The sequence below is a fragment of the Papio anubis genome, chromosome 12 (genome assembly GCF_008728515.1).
Source record: "Papio anubis isolate 15944 chromosome 12, Panubis1.0, whole genome shotgun sequence".
Lineage (NCBI taxonomy): Eukaryota > Metazoa > Chordata > Mammalia > Primates > Cercopithecidae > Papio > Papio anubis.
This window is the reverse complement of record NC_044987.1, coordinates 31,535,013-31,551,314: the sequence shown is the minus strand read 5'-3', so window position 1 is coordinate 31,551,314 and position 16,302 is coordinate 31,535,013. Positions and strand designations below refer to the sequence as shown.

At 41.1% G+C, this 16,302-nt stretch overlaps 1 protein-coding gene across 7 annotated transcripts in view; it reads left to right on the top strand.

The window, feature by feature from the left end:
* LOC103877852 (endogenous retrovirus group K member 7 Env polyprotein-like) overlaps window positions 1–16,302 on the top strand; it is a 337,491-nt gene that overhangs the window by 221,462 nt on the left and 99,727 nt on the right. The window lies entirely within an intron of this gene.

Here is a 16,302-nt window from a genome sequence, read left to right as displayed (position 1 = left end):
GTGCTCCTTTGATATGGTGTTCTTCCCCTTCCCCTGGGAATAAGGCTTCTTGAGAGCTGAACTGTAGTGATTGTTTGCGGTCTTCTGGGTCTAGTGATCCAGCAGAGCTACAAGGCTCTGGGCTGGTGCTGTGGAGTGTCTGCAAAGAGTCCAGTGATATGAACTGTCTTCAGGCCTTTCAGCCCTGGATACCAGCACCTGCTCCAGTAGAGGTAGCAAGGGAGTGAAGTGGACTCTGGGAGGGTCCTTGGTTCTATTTTTGTTTAGTGTGCTAGTTTTGTATTGGTTGGCCTCCAGTCAGGAGGTGGTGCTTTCAAGAGTGCATCAGTTGCAGTACTATAGGGAGGATGCAAACTTGCCCTAGGGACACTTAGTTAAGTATTCAGGTTTCTCAGTTGGTGGGCAGGACCCTAGAGTTCCCAAGAGATTATGGCCTTTGTCTTCAGCTACCAGGGAAGGTAGAGAAAGACCACCAGGTGGGGGCAGGGTAAGATGCATCCGAACTTAGGCTCTCCTCGGGCAGGGCTTGCTGCAGCTGCTATGGAGGTTGGGGGTGTGGTCCCTAGGCAATGAAGTTATGTTCCCAAGGAGATTATGGCTGCATCTGCTGAGTCATACAGGTCATCTGGGAAGTGGGGGAAAGCTGGCAGTCACAGACCTCACCCCACTCCCATGCAGCTGGAAGTCCTAAAGACCAATCTCACTCCCACCATGCCCCACAGCAGCACTGAGTCTATTTCCAGGCAGCCGGTGACCAGGGCTGAGAACTTGCCCCAGAACACAAGCCTCCTTGCTGAAAAAGCAAGCGGACTCATAGTTTTTTGGCATCTCAGGGAGCCTGCAGTGGTGATCCAGTCCCTTCAAAACGTCTGTGGATTCTCTCGGCTTTCTTAGTATGTTCCCGCTGTAGTTCTTGGAGCAAAAGTTCACGATATAAGTTTCCACATGCTGCTCTGTCTGTCCCAGTGGGAGCTGCAAGCTAGTCCTGCCTTCTATCTGCCATCTTGTCCTTTAATTCCTATAGTATTTCCTGACATGTAGAAATTTAAGTTTTCATTTGGTCAAATTTGTCTATTTTTCCATTGTGATTCCTGGGTTTGTGACTTATGTAAAAAGAAAAAAAAGGTTACAAAAAATTCTCTTGTGTTTTATCTTGTCACTTTAAGGGTTGTAATCTAAAACACCAGTTTAGGTGGAACAGATCCTTTTTACTCAAGGTGTTGTTTGAGAACCTCAAGCATGGGCTCACCTGGGAGCTTATTGGAAATGCAGAATCTTAGGTCCTACTCAAGGCCATTTTGAATTAGAATCTGCATTTTACTGAGATTCCCAGTGATTCATATGCACATTAAAACTAGCAAAACATTAAAATGGATTGTATAGGTTTGTGGTTTTTCCTTCATTAAACAATAGTCAGACCCCATAGGATGGATGAAAGAGCACCTTTTCAGCTCATGAAGGTTTTCACTATGTCGTGCACAGAGAATTTTAAATCATGCTAAAGATTCAAAGATTTAAATACATAAAATTATGAAGACTATACTTGGCTTTCTGGGTCCACTCAGCTAAGGATTAATTTTATGAGAGATTAAGAGAGAGCTAATCTAGGTCTGTGTTTAAGAGGAAGTAATCACAGAATGTCTGGTTCTGGGATCTGTTTGTATTTCTTTCTGATCATTGGTTTGAATATTTTCTCACTGACCAAACCTGATGTTTTCATCTAATAACCCTGTGGAGATTTGTGGAAACTGACTTGTGGCTATCAAGCTCTAGAAATTTTTTTTTTTCTTTTAAACTTTCCTGGATAGACTCACCCTCTTTTGTAACTGCCCACTCCAAGCTAAGCCCAGGTAGAGCTGGCAGTTGGCTTGCTACTCTTTTCTTCTCTGGGTTTTTCATAAACAGTGGAATTACATTTATTTTTTCCTCTCCTCCTTTCACTCAGAGCCCAAGGATGAAAACAGAGAAGTAATTAATGGCAGCTTTCCTTGGGCAAGAAGAATAAATAAGGAATTATCTTACAAACAGGTACTTCCCATTCCCCTGACCAGCTACATAGTCATGTCAGGCATCATGATTCAAGACCACCCTGACCTACATGGTGAAACCCCGTCTCTACTAAAAATACAAAAATTAGCAGGGCATGGTGGCACGTGCCTGTAATCCCAGCTACTCAGGAGGTTGAGGCAGAAGGATTGCTTGAACCTGGGAGGTGGAGGTTGCAGTGAGCTGAGATCGTGTCACTGGACTCCAGCCTGGGCAACAGGGTGCAACTCAGTCTCAAAAAAAAAAAAAAAAAAAAAAAAAGAAAAGAAAAGAAAGAAAAAAAAAGAAAAATGCTGTTTCTGTCCTTAGATGATTCTTGTGAGCAAATTCTCTTTCCAAGTAGTTTCCAAAATTTATTTAATGAAAGTCCATATGCTTCAAACAGATTCCTAAAGCCTCAGATGCCAGGTGGGTGTTGGTCTTTTCTGGGAAAGATGTTTCACAACTGGCTGTAACCTCTCATTCCAGTGTTCCAAACCCTTGGCCCAGCCAAGGGAGGGGACTGTTTTCTTTAGGAACTGAGTGACTGCTTCTGAGGAAGCTTGAGTGAATGTGAGGTTGGCTTCTGTTTGATAAACATGTGGCACACAATGGGGACTTTTAGATAGAGGAGACTGTGTGGGTCATAGCTGGTGGCCTTCACCAAATCCTGAAGTTAAATTTAGGGAATCAGACCCAAGAACACTCAAAGGATTAGGGGCTCTCCACCTGTCTGCCTTGGTCCTGCTCTCTATGCTCTCAGGTCTTCACCCTTGTAGCCACAGTGTTGCTAGAAGGACAAAAATGCTAGGGTAGGGATGGGGCAGGGAGAGTGTGAACTATAGTGGTTTTCAAAATGGGCAACATCAATATAACCTGGGAACTTCTTAGAAGTGCAGATTCTCAGGCCTGCCGAAGACCGACTGAATCAGAAAATCTAGGGGTGGGGCCCAAGACCTCCAGGTAATTTTGATACATGCTGACATATGTGAACTAGCATTCTAGAAAGTTTTTGCTACTTAAAGAAAGTCTATGAAGCAACACCCCCTGGGAACTTGTTAGAAATGCAGAATCTCAGGCCCCACCCTTCTGAGATTCAGGTTTCATTGGTCTAGGGTGGAGGAGCCCAGTTATTGGTCATTTAAAAAACCTCCCGTGTGATTCTAACTTTGCATCCAGAATAGAGAATTATTGCTCTAAGGAAGACATTGTTAAATACATTTTATGTTTTCCAGGAGAAAAGATGGTCCCTTCCACATAGACATTAAAAGATATGAATGATTATTCTTTGTAGATTCGCTGGAGTTCCACTAGAATAGCTCAGTTATCACATCTTCCTCCAAAGAGGGGTAGGTTTCAGAGTTCCAGCAGTAGAAGAAAGCTGGGAGGAATCAAGCCAGTGTTGCAACGTCAATATCAGTTATATTAGGCTGTTTTTGCATTGCCACAAAGATACGTGAGACAGGGTACTTTTTATAAAGAAATGAGGTTTAATTGGCTCACGGTTCTGCAGGCTTTACAAGAAACATAGTGCTGGCATCTGCTCAGTTTCTAGGGAGGCCTCAGGAAGCTTACAAGCATGGCAGAAGGTGAAGGGGGAGCAGGGACGTCACATGGCCAGAGCAGGAGCAAGAGAGAGAGAGTGGGAGGAGGGTGGCTGGGGGAGGTGCCACACACTTTTAAACAACCAGATCTTGCACTAACTCATTGTCATGAAGACAACATCGAACTATGAGGATCCGCCCCCATGATCCAAACACTTCCCACGAGGCCCCACCTCAAGCCCTGGGGATTACAATTCAACATGAGATTTGGGTGGGGACAAATATCCAAACTATATCATCGGTCGGTGATCCTTTCAATTCCCTCAGGGGAATGCAAGAAAGAGCTAAGAGGAAGTTACTACCAGAGTGATGAGAAAGCCATGAAGCACTGAAATATGGAATAAGAAAAGGAGGGCCCAGCAGTCCAAATTCAAGTCCAACCCAGCCCTGGGTCAACACCTGCAATCAAGGGCTCTGCCTAAATGTTGGGGACCAGGTTAGCCAGTAGGAGAAAGGCCCAGCTTGGGGGAGAGGAAGGCAGTCCCTCCAGGCGAGCTTCAGAACTGGCCCAGCCTGCTGTGTGCCAGTCAGCACTGGGCTGCAGCCACCATAGGACACTGAAAGGCAACTGTGTTGGGCATTCAGGCTCATCAAACTGACTGTGTATATATGATATCCTGAGGAAGCTGCAGCTCTATAATTGTGTGAACGTCTGCTCCCATGAAGACCTGCTTCCAGTGTCCTATATTCTTTGGAGTGACTGGCTGTTACATCTTTGTGAAATTTTAAATTTACTCAATGTTCCTCTTCTTTGGATTGTGCAAGACAATAAGTTGGATTTTAATATTCTCCAAATTACCACTGGTGCTTTAGGCTTGGGTCTCATGGAATAAATGCAGGGGACATGAAAGCTTGAACAAGATCATGGAAGTATGACGGTGAGATTTTTTTTGTCTCAATCTCACATATATTCTTTTAGTCCTTGTTGGTATTACTTTACCGAATATCAAGATGCTGAAGACTTGCTCCCATCATTTAAGAAGGGGGTCATAAGGATGAAAACACATAATCTTCAACAATAAAAATATAAGTTGAAAAGGCAAAGACTGTTATGTAGAAAAGAATACAGGACCAGTAGCCAGGGTATCTAAATATGAATCGCATCTTTTTCCTCAGCTAATTGTATATCTTAGTTTTCTTTTCTATAAATGAATAAAATGAATTTATCACCCCTGGTATTTTTTTTCTTATCTTGAAGGATTATCTTGAGAACCAAATAAGTTCATGGATCTGAAAACAATTAGTGAAATAGGAACTTTTTTTAAAAAAAATTTTCATTTTTGAGATGGAGTCTCGCTTCATTTTGAGGTGGAATCACCTAGGCTGGAGTATAATGGTGTAATCTTGGCTCACTGTAGCCTCTGCCTCCCGAGTTCAAGGGATTCTCATGCCTCAGCCTCCCAAGTAGCTGAGACCACAGACACGTGCCACCATACCAGACTAAGTTTTGTATTTATATTAGAAATGGCATTTTGCCATGTGGACCAGGCTGGTTTCAAACTCTGGCCTCAAGTGATCCGCCTGCCTCGGCCTCCCTAAGTGCTGGGATTACAGGCATGAGCCACTGCACCCAGCCAGTGAAATAGAAACTTTAAATTGTCACTTTTGGCATTCTTTACTTACGTAACTCTATGCAAAATAACTAGCAAGCCAACATTTTTAGTCATTTTTATTACTGTGAAATAAGGGAATCCCAGGCCAAGAGGGTGGAGAGTTCCCCAGAGTCTCTGACAGCTGCATTCTGTAGGACTGCCTTCACGAACTGATGCAGGCAGCATGAGGTCCAGCATAACCTGTGTTATCATTGGGTGTCATTTGGTGTGTTGTTGGATTGCTTAATGGGGAATAAACTGTGTTCCTTCTTCTTTCTTTATTGAGAAAATAAACCACAGTAACCATGAAATTAGAACTTTGGTAAAACATGTTGCAGAAGAACCAGGAAACACATTGCAATTGAGCCTGCTGGGTGCTGCTGCAAGTTTGGGGGTGAACAGGAGAATCAGGTTCTTATAGGTGAGCAGACAAATGTGTAGAAAGCCTTTTTGTTTTGTTTAATTTTGAGTGTTGGTGGTGAGTATGGGGCATGATAGAGTATCAAAACTTTCACATTCCATGAGAAGATGAAAATATAAAAATATAAGACAGAATTTGAATTATAACATTTATCGTGTGACCTTGGGCAACAAATAATCTGTAAGCATCATTTCTCCATTTGTTAAATGGCAACAATGCCCACCCCTTATACAATTGTCATTAGCATAAATGAGATAGCACAAAGTAACTATAGCATGCTGTGTTTAGTAAATAGTTATTATTATGATGATTATAGAACTAACTTGAAGATAAACTGTCTTTCACGGTAAAGAGAAGGACTTAACAATAAACAAACTCATTTTTCACTTGAGTGTTTGTCACAGAGGAGGCATGTCACTCTGAAATACGTTGTTCTTGTCACCGGGGTGAAGTCTGCAAAGTAGGATGTTTTCCTAATTTGAATACAATGAGTGAGGTGGAAAATGGTCAAGTGAGTTTTTGGAAGAAATACTTTCTCTAATATAAAAGTTTTGAATCGATTCTTTTTGTTGTTTCTTAAAACAAGTCCTATTCTTACAGAAAAAAGAAAAAATGTCAGTAATGTTTATAATACCTATTAAAATAAAGTCTCAGTAGCCCACAAGGCCCCCAAGAAACTCAGCTCAAAGACCATTTAGAAGAAGGTAAGGCAGCATTCTCCTACATTATATACAACAGATCTTTCTCAAGATGGCAGGATCAAAGTTTGCTCATTTTGTAAATATTTCTACATTAACAAAAAATGTATGATCTTTTTGTATATTTTCTAAATACAACCATGACCTACATTAATGTCATGAATGATTTCATATGCTTTTGAATGTTCTACTTTTTAAAAAATTTTTTTATTGAGACAGGGTCTTGCTCTGTCACCTAGGCTGGAGTGCAATGGCACCATCTCGGCTCACTGCAACCTCTACCTCCCGGGTTCAAGCAATTCTCATGCCTCAGCCTTCCAAGTAGCTGGGATTACAGGCGCCCACCACCATGCCCAGCTATTTTTTTGTATTTTTGGTAGAGACAGGGTTTCACCATGTTGGCCAGGCTGGTCTCAAACTCCTGGCCTCATGTGACCCACCCGCCTTGGCCTACCAAAGTGCTGGGATTGCAGGCATGAGTTGCTGTGCCTGGCCTCTACTTATTTAACATATGAAAAGTTAGGGGCTAATTCCTTCCCACCCCTCTATCCCTCATCCTGCAAGATATGCGCATGCTCTGGTTTGGAAAATCCACTAGAAGGATTAAGAGTCCTGGTAAGTCATGCAGAGTGAAATAGTGAGCTCAGTGACACATAGCATGGAGAATGAACACCCAACAGGAAGAATATGCCCATATGCATAAACGGAGTTGCTGTGGGGATTAGGAAAATGTACAACAAAATTGATCTTTAATCTGTTAATTAATGATTGGGAGTCAGTTCTCAATTTTCTTGTCTCTATCTGGGTCACCACCTAAATGACCTAATTCAATCCTGTATTTCTACATAATGACAACTCCCAAATTTATATCGCTATGTTTAGACTCTTCTGTATACTTTAGACTTATCTATGCAGCTGCCTATTGGATATCTTGAATTCCTTTTCAAAGTTGTTCCTTCCCTATGCTTTATCACTGCAGTGAACGGACGTTCCATTCTTCTACTTGTTCAGAAAAAAAAGTTGGGTTATATCTGACTCTTCTCTTGATATCACATCACACATACAATCTGTTAGTAAATCTTGTCATCTCTACCTTCAAAATATAACCTCAGACTATTTCTTACTTGCTACCACCGTCATCTGCTGTCTGGATTGTTACAGTAGCCTCCTAACAGATCTCCAGTTCCTACTTTTTTGCTCCTATGGTTTACTGTCCTCAGAGCAGAGTGATTTTTCTGAAATACAAGTCAAATAATATTGTTTCTGCTTAAATCTTTCTAGAACCAGGCAGAGTGGCTCATGCCTACAATCCCCTAGGAGGGAAGGACAAAGGCATCCATATCACCTGGCCACAGTGGTTGTGGTGGAAGCGGTAGCACTGAAGAGACACAGCCCCACTGCAGATGCTGCCAAGAGAGTGAGACAGAGCTACATCTAGCATCTCCCTTCCTCCTGCCCTGGTGCCTCCCTCCTCCTGTCCTCCTGTCTCCCTTCAGCTTCCTTCTGGATGAAGGAACTGATGCTGAGGCTTGCACTCTACCTCAGGGGCCAGCACCCACCACCCTGTTCCCAGCCCTGGAAGGGCAAGGAATGAATTTCAGGCAAACAGGCCCAGCACTGGCACAGTCTGATCGATTTTCCCTCAGAGCATTTACGTCCTTGACATATTTATAACTTTTTGTTTATTTTTGATTTCTCTACCTTGACTAGAATGTAAGATCCACAAAGGCTTGGGCTTTGCCATTTTGTTCACTATGTCCATCGCTCCTATAACAGTGCCTAAAACATAGTAGGCAATCAATAGATATTCTTTGGATAAACAAATATGCCTCAACAGTGAGTCAGACTTATAGCAGACATTGAATAAATATCTATTGAATGAATGAGACTAACAATTTACTACAAAAGCAGGTCTTATGTGAAATATGACAGGGTTGATATCTTAACTGAAATCCATCTTGAGATATATATTTTTTTAACCCACCAAGACTTCTGAGATCACATTCATTTTAAGAACCTTGTATTTGATGATACATTTTTATATGTGAATTCTTTGAAACCCTGCTATCTTATTTCCTGAGGGGTTTTAGACTCAGCTGTTCTTCATTTCATTTTTATACATTTGTGCAGCTGAAACGCTTCCTACTTTATTCTTTTTGTTTCTGAGTTCCTAAAAATAGTTCAGAAAATCCAAAATTCTGAACTCAATTCATCCAAAAAAATGAAAAAAAATCAAATAACCTTGAAAATGAATGTTTTCACTATTTATTGGACACTATAATCCAGAAAAACTGAGCAAAAATAATTAATCTCAAGATTAAAACCAAATGTTGGTTTATGATTATATTAGTCCATTTTCACACTGCTATAAAGATACCACCCAAGACTGGGTAATTTATAAACAAAGAAGGTTTAATTGACTCACAATTCTTCAGGGCTGGGGAGGCCTCAGGAAACTTACAATCATGGAGGAATGGAAAGCAGGCACCGTCTTTACAAGGTGGCAGGAGAGAGGAAGAGGAGGGGAAACCACCACTTATAAAACCATCAGACCTCGTAAGAACTCACTCACTATCGTGAGAATAGCATGGGGAAAAGTGCCCGCTTGATCCAGTCACCTCCCACCAAGTCCCTCCGTCAACATGTGGGCCTCATGATTCTGATTACAATTCGAGATGAGGTTTAGGTGGGGACACAGCCAAACCATATTGGTCAATTAAGCAATAAATACTACAAACATTTCTCTGTTTGTAGTCAAACAGAACATTTCTCTGTGTCGGAAACTTTTCACTTTAAGAAAGTCTTAAATTCATTGTTGATTATCTTGTTCACATTTTCTCGATAACTCCTAGAGATCAAATTAGGACTGATTTGTATTGATAAAGTTGGATTTTGATTTCCTGTATGACTTTGGATAGATTTCTGGGTGGTGAGTGAATATAGACTTAAAATTTAAGAAAGTGCCTGTTTCCAGCTTTTGGCTGGAGGCTACACCTCCCAGCCTGTCAGAACAGCCACCCTGAAAACTGCAATCCATTATGAGAAATAAAGCTCTCTTTTTTAAATTTAAAAGAAAAAGGAATTAAAATGTAGGATTTGGTGACCAATTTAAGCATGTTAAAGATATGTTTTGGCTACTGAGCTTCCTCTTTGAGATTCTTTATACTCAAACACAAACAAAGCACTGAATTTCAACTTGAAAATATGTCATGTGTTTCAAATAACTTCAACAACAACAACAACAACAAAAATCTTGTTATTTTCTGGGAAAAATGATTCATTTCAGGTAAAGCCCATGACATATTTTCAGGTCACCAAATCCCACATTTTGATTCCTTTTACTTTAGGAGAATCCACCCATGATAAATAATACAAAGACTGTAATGAGTTTCTCTCTTTGTCCTCAGGCAAGAAGAGATTCAAATACATTCTTTCTGTGTGAATTCATTTCTTTTCCACCTCAGCTTTCCAAATTTCCAAAATGAATATCTATTGCTAGCACTGTCTTGTTCATGCTTGTTTTTAAAACTGTTTCTTTCTTTTGAGACCTAATCAGCAGGCCCTGGAGAAAACCAGAAGGGACAAGGCAAGTGTCAATTATGTTTGTTGTTCCAGCTAATCTGTTTCTGTAAGTGTATGATACTTTTCAAATTTCCCAAATGAATATCAACTGCTAGCACTGTCTTGTTCATGCTTGTTTTCAAAGCTGTTTCTTTCTTTTGAGACCTAATCGCAGGCCCTTGAGAGAACCAGAAGGGACAAGGCAAGTGTCAATTGTGTTTGTTTTTCCAGCTAATCTGTTTCTGTAAGTGTATGATATAGGACAGAGAGAACTGACCCATATTTTATTTCAGTTTTGAGAAACTCTGAGCTTAATTTCTAGTTTTTCCAATTGTTTTTACTTAAGAATAAATTGCATAACATATATAATTATAATAATGATGGCTCACATTTACCGCACATTAACTACATCAAGTACTTATTGTAAGTGCCACATGTGACCAGTTGCCAATTGTTCAGGCTATGAGCTTGGATCTGTTAGCATTCTCATTTAACAAATAGAGAAACTGTGGCCCAGAGAAGGAACTTGCCCCAGGTTCCATAGCGAATAAGTAGAGGAAGTGCTCAATGAGCCTAACTAATCTGGGTTGAAAGCTCATACTCTTACTCAGCCTCCAAGGAGAAAAGATAACCTTGATAAACTGTTTTTCCAAGGAATGGGAGGCTGTCATGATACCTCTAAAGGAGACAATAAACATGTGTACATAACTAGTTTACATTTAAAAAGAAAGATGAAGAAACAGGAACTTGAGTTCCTCACAGAGGTCAGAGAAGGGAGGGGTCAGACAGAACAGCAGAGGATTGGGATCTGTGGGGAGGTCACTGTGGGGAGATGATTTTGGAGGTGGGTTTGCCAAAGGATGTTGATAAGATTTTTCCCCCTAATTGTTTGATGAGGAGCGTTAGAATCCCCACATGATTTTGGAAGTCAAGTTTATTTAAATCTCAAAGGATGAGTGATATCACCTTACTTTTGAGTTATAAATCATTAATATAATTCTAATATTCAACATATGCTTTGAAAACTGTGTTTTTAGATTTTCCACTGAATTTGAAATAGGATTATTTTTATAGTTGTATCTTGTCCTCTCCTACAAGTCAGTTTTTAAGAATATATATCCTGGAAAAAGTAACTGCCCATAAGCAAACATGAGTGCAATTTCTGGTGCTCTCCTAAGTGTAGTATCACAGGTATTTGTGCTACAGAACAAGAATAGGTACAAGGAAAGAAAACAAGCTTGACCAACATTTGAGAATCTACTACATGTTAAGTAGTAAGTCACTCTACTTTTAAAAATCCACTTTATTGAAGTAGAGTTAACATATACAATTCACTAATTTTATCTGCACAGCCTTAATATACATACAATAGTGTCACCACTGCAACAGTCATGATACAGAACATTTCTATCACCCCAGAAAGTTTACTCATGATCGTTTGTAGTCAATCCCTCCTGCCACTTCCTACCTCTGGCAATCAGTGACCTGCTTTCTGTTACAATAGTTTTGTCTCCTCTAATTTTTCGTATAAATGGAATCATATATCATGAAGTCTTTTGTGTCTGGTTTCATTCACTTTCCATATTGCTTTTGGGATTCATCCATATTGTTTCATGTGTCAGTCATTTCTTCCTTTTTGTTGCTGAGTATGGACATTCCAGTTTGTCCATTCGTCAATTGATAGATATTTGGGTTGTTTCTAGATTTGAGCTATCATAAATAAAACTTTCATGAACATTTATGTGCAAATACTTATTTGGGCAGGTTTTCATTCTTCTTGGGTAAACATTTAGAGTAGGATCGTTGGGTCACATGGTAAGTCTGGGTTTAATTTTATAATAAATTGCCAAACTGAGTGAGGAAGGAAGAAAGCAGTAAGGCAGTCAGTTAGGGTAGATCCTCCACTAATGTCTTTCCAACAAAAGAACAGCCTGCAAGCACTGATAAGGAGGGGGCCTTGCCTAAGATATGCCCACAGCCGCATAGGTAAGAAAGTCTACACAGGAGACTTGCCCAGACATATCTGTAATGGAAAATTCCATCCTTTGACACATGCGCAGTAAGGGAAACAAAGGCAATATGGAGTAACTCAAGCTAAGGGCCTGCATGCGCACTAGGAGGACTGGGTGGAGTGACCAGAAATTTGCTCCTTATGCAAATGAGACACCCAGCCCTCACTGGTTTCTTATAAAAGTCTCTGTATTCAACTGGGAAATGGCAAGCCTTTTTTGGGACACCTTTTTGTGGCAGAGAGCTTTCTTTCTCTCTTTCACTTGTTAAACTTGCAGTGGCATGATCTCGGCTCACTGCAACATCCACCTCCTGGGTTCAAGTGATTCTTCTGCCCCAGCCTTCCAAGTAGCTGGGATTACAGGTGCATGCCACCACGCCTGGCTAATTTTTTGTGTTTTTAGTAGACACGGGTTTTCACCATGTTGCTCAGGTTGGTCTCCAACTCCCAGCCTCAAGCAATCCACCCACCTCGGCCTCCCAAAGTGCTGGAATTACAGGTATGAGCAACCACGCCTGGCCAGCTTTTAAATGTTAACCATCTTATTTATTTATTTACTTATTTTTAAATGCATCATAAACTATTTATTTCAGTGAATGGAAGAGTGACAGCAACACACCTTTGAAAGCAAACATTGAGAATATGTTAACAGGGCATGTTTCTTTCTCCATTGAATGGTCACCATTTTACTGGGTATTCAGTAGTATCTCCTTGTGGTTTAGCATTTACCTAATGACTAATGATATTGAAAAATCTTGCTGGGTGCGGTGGCTCACACCTGTAATCCCAGCACTTTGGGAGGCTGAGGTGGGCGGATCACGAGGTCAAGAGATGGAGACCATCTTGACCAACATAGTGAAAACTCCGTATCTACTAAAAATACAAAAAATTGGTTGGGCGTGGTGGCACGCACCTGTAGTCCCAGCTACTTGGAAGGCTGAGGCACGAGAATTGCTTGAACCTGGGAGGCAGAGGTTGCAGTGAGCTGAGATCGCACCACTGCATTCCAGCCTGGGCGACAGAGAGAGACTCCATCTCCAAAAAAAAAAAAAAAGAGAAAAATCTTTTCATGTACTTATTTACTACTCATATGGTGAATATTTTGGGCATTAAAAAAATTTGAGGTTGTGTGCCGTGTCTCATGCCTTTGGTCCCAGCACTTTGGGAGGCCTAGAGGAGTGGATCACTTGAGGTCAGGAGTTTGAGACCAGCCTGGCCAATATGGCAAAACCCCATCTCCACTAAAAATACAAAAATTAGGTGTAGTGGTATACACCTGTAATCCCAGCTGGTCAGGAGGCTGAGGCATGATAATCACTTGAACCTGGGAGGTGAAGGTTGCAGTGAGCAGAGATGGTGCCACTGCACTCCAGCCTGGGAGGCAGAGTGAGACTGTGTCTCAAAATAAATAAATAAGGCGGGGCGCAGTGGCTCACGCCTGTAATCCCAGCACTTTGGGAGGCCAAGGTGGGTGCATCACTTGAGGTCAGGAGTTCGAGACCAGCCTGGCCAACATGGTGAAACTTGGTCTCTACTAAAAATACAAAAATTAGCTGGGCGCGGTGGCAGGTGCTGTAATCCCAGCTACTGGGGAGGCTGAGATGGCAGAATCGCTTAAACCTGGGAGGTGAAGGTTGCAGTGAGCCAAGATCGCACCACTACTCTCCAGCCTGGGCGACAGAACAAGACTTTTTCTCAAAAATAAATAAATAAATAATTTAAAATATAAACATTCATTAATTTTTTTTAAAAAAATTGAGGGGATGACAGGGGTGGTGCCTCGTGCTTGTAACCCCAGCACTTTGGAGGCTGAGGTGGGCGGATCACTTGAGTCCAGGAGTTCCCAGCCTGGGCAACATGGCGAAATGCCATCTCTGTGAAAAACAGAAAAACTAACCTGGCATGGTGGTGTGTTCCTGTAATTCCAGCTACTTAGGAGGCTGAGGTGGGAGAATTGCTTGAGCCCAGGAGGCAGAGGTTGCAGTGAGCTGAGATTGCACCACTGCACTCCAACCTGGGCAACAGAGTGAGACCCTGTCTCAAAAAAAAAAAAAAAAAGAAAGAATGAGCTGTTTGTCTTATTTTTGAGTTGTAAGAATTCTTTATATATTTAAGATACAAGTCCTTTATCAGATATATGTTTTGAAAATATTTTTTCCCCAGTGTATAGCTTGACTTTTGATCCTTTTAATTTTTTTTTTTTTTTTTAGACTGAGTCTCACTCTGTTGCCCAGGCTGTAGTGCAGTGGTGTGATCTCAGCTGACTGCAACCTCTGCCCCCTGGGTTCAAGTGATTCTCCTGCCTCAGCCTCCCAAGTAGCTGGGATTACAGGTGCCCGCCACCACACCTTGCTAATTATTTTTTGCATTGTTAGTAGACACAGGGTTTCACCATCTTGGCCAGGCTGGTCTTGAACTCCTGACCTTGTGATTCACCTGCCTCAGCTTCCCAAAGTGCTAGGATTACAGGCGTGAGCCACTGTGCTCAGTCCAGCAGTTTTTGTTTTTTTTTTTTTTTTTGAGATGGAGTCTCACTCTGTCACCAGGCTGGAATGCAGTGGCACAATCTCGGCTCAGTACAACTTCCACCTCCCTGGTTCAAGTGATTCTCCTGCCTCAGCCTCCCGAGTACTGGGACTACAGGTGCGTGTCACCAAGCCCAGTTAATTTTCATATTTTTAGTAGAGACAGGGTTTCACCATGTTAGCCAGGATGGTCTCAATCTCCTGACCTCGTGATCTGCCCAACTCAGCCTCCCAAAGTGCTGGGATTACAGGTGTGAGCCACCACGCCTGGAAAAAAAATTTATTTATTTATTTTATATAGTGATAGGGTCTTGCTATGTTGGCTAGGCTAGTCTTGAACTTCTGGCCTAATGCAATCCTCCTGTCTTGACCTCCCAAAGTGCTGGGATTACAGGCATGAGCCACTGTGCCCAGCCAACTTTTTATTCTTTTAATATTGTTTTTTGAAAGCAAAGGTTTTAAATGTTAAAGTTTAATTCATTGATTTTTTAATGGTCAGTTTTTATGTTCTACCTAAGAAATCTTTGCTTAGTCCAAAGTCCCAGAATTAAAAAAAATATTTTTTGCAAGTTTTATAATTTTATTTCTTATATTTAGAGGTCTGTGGCCCATTTTTATTAATTTTTGTGAATAGTGTGAGGTAGGGGTCAACATTTTTTTTTCATGCATATGGATATTCGATTATTCCAACACTATTTTTTTTTTCACAAAGACTACTATCTACTACTTGCTGAGTGTTAAGCTGTACTTCTTAAAATTTGTATTTCAAACATACAATAACTCTTTTACACACCCCTTCTTTTAGGAAACTGGAAACACTGAGCTCCAGGGAAGTGGGGACCAACTGTAGTAATCTGTGTGATTTTCTATGCCTATTTTCTATCAGTTGACATATGCTCAATATATCACCTCATCAGAAGCACGTTCAACTGACAATCTCCCATTTTCTGGGTCAAAAATTGTATTAAGAACTTTGCTAAGCACTTAACTTTGAGGGTATAAAGATAAAATCAAGCCATAAGCATTTAGGAAGTCAACAAATCCATGATGGAACAAAGAGTACAGAAACTTCCTACCCATAGGCTCAAATGATGCACATATACCACAAACACAGGATGAAAATCCCCACATTTCTTTTTTTGTTTGTTTGTTTATTTTTTATTATTATTATACTTTAAGTTCTAGGGTACATGTGCATGACGTGCAGGTTTGTTACATATGTATACTTGTGCCATGTTGCTGTGCTACACCCATCAACTCGTCAGCACCCATCAACTCGTCATTTACATCAGGTATAACTCCCAGTGCAATCCCTCCCCCCTCCCCCCTCCCCATGATAGGCCCCGGTGTGTGATGTTCCCCTTCCTAAGTCCAAGTGATCTCATTGTTCAGTTCCCACCTATGAGTGAGAACATGCGGTGTTTGGTTTTCTGTTCTTGTGATAGTTTGCTAAGAATGATGGTTTCCAGCTGCATCCATGTCCCTACAAAGGACACAAACTCATCCTTTTTTATGGCTGCATAGTATTCCATGGTGTAGATGTGCCACATTTTCTTAATCCAGTCTGTCACTGATGGACATTTGGGTTGATTCCAAGTCTTTGCTATTGTGAATAGTGCTGCAATAAACATACGTGTGCATGTGTCTTTATAGCAGCATGATTTATAATCCTTTGGGTATATACCCAGTAATGGGATGGCTGGGTCATATGGTACATCTAGTTCTAGATCCTTGAGGAATTGCCATACTGTTTTCCATAATGGTTGAACTAGCTTACAATCCCACCAACAGTGTAAAAGTGTTCCTGTTTCTCCACATCCTCTCCAGCACCTGTTGTTTCCTGACTTTTTAATGATCGCCATTCT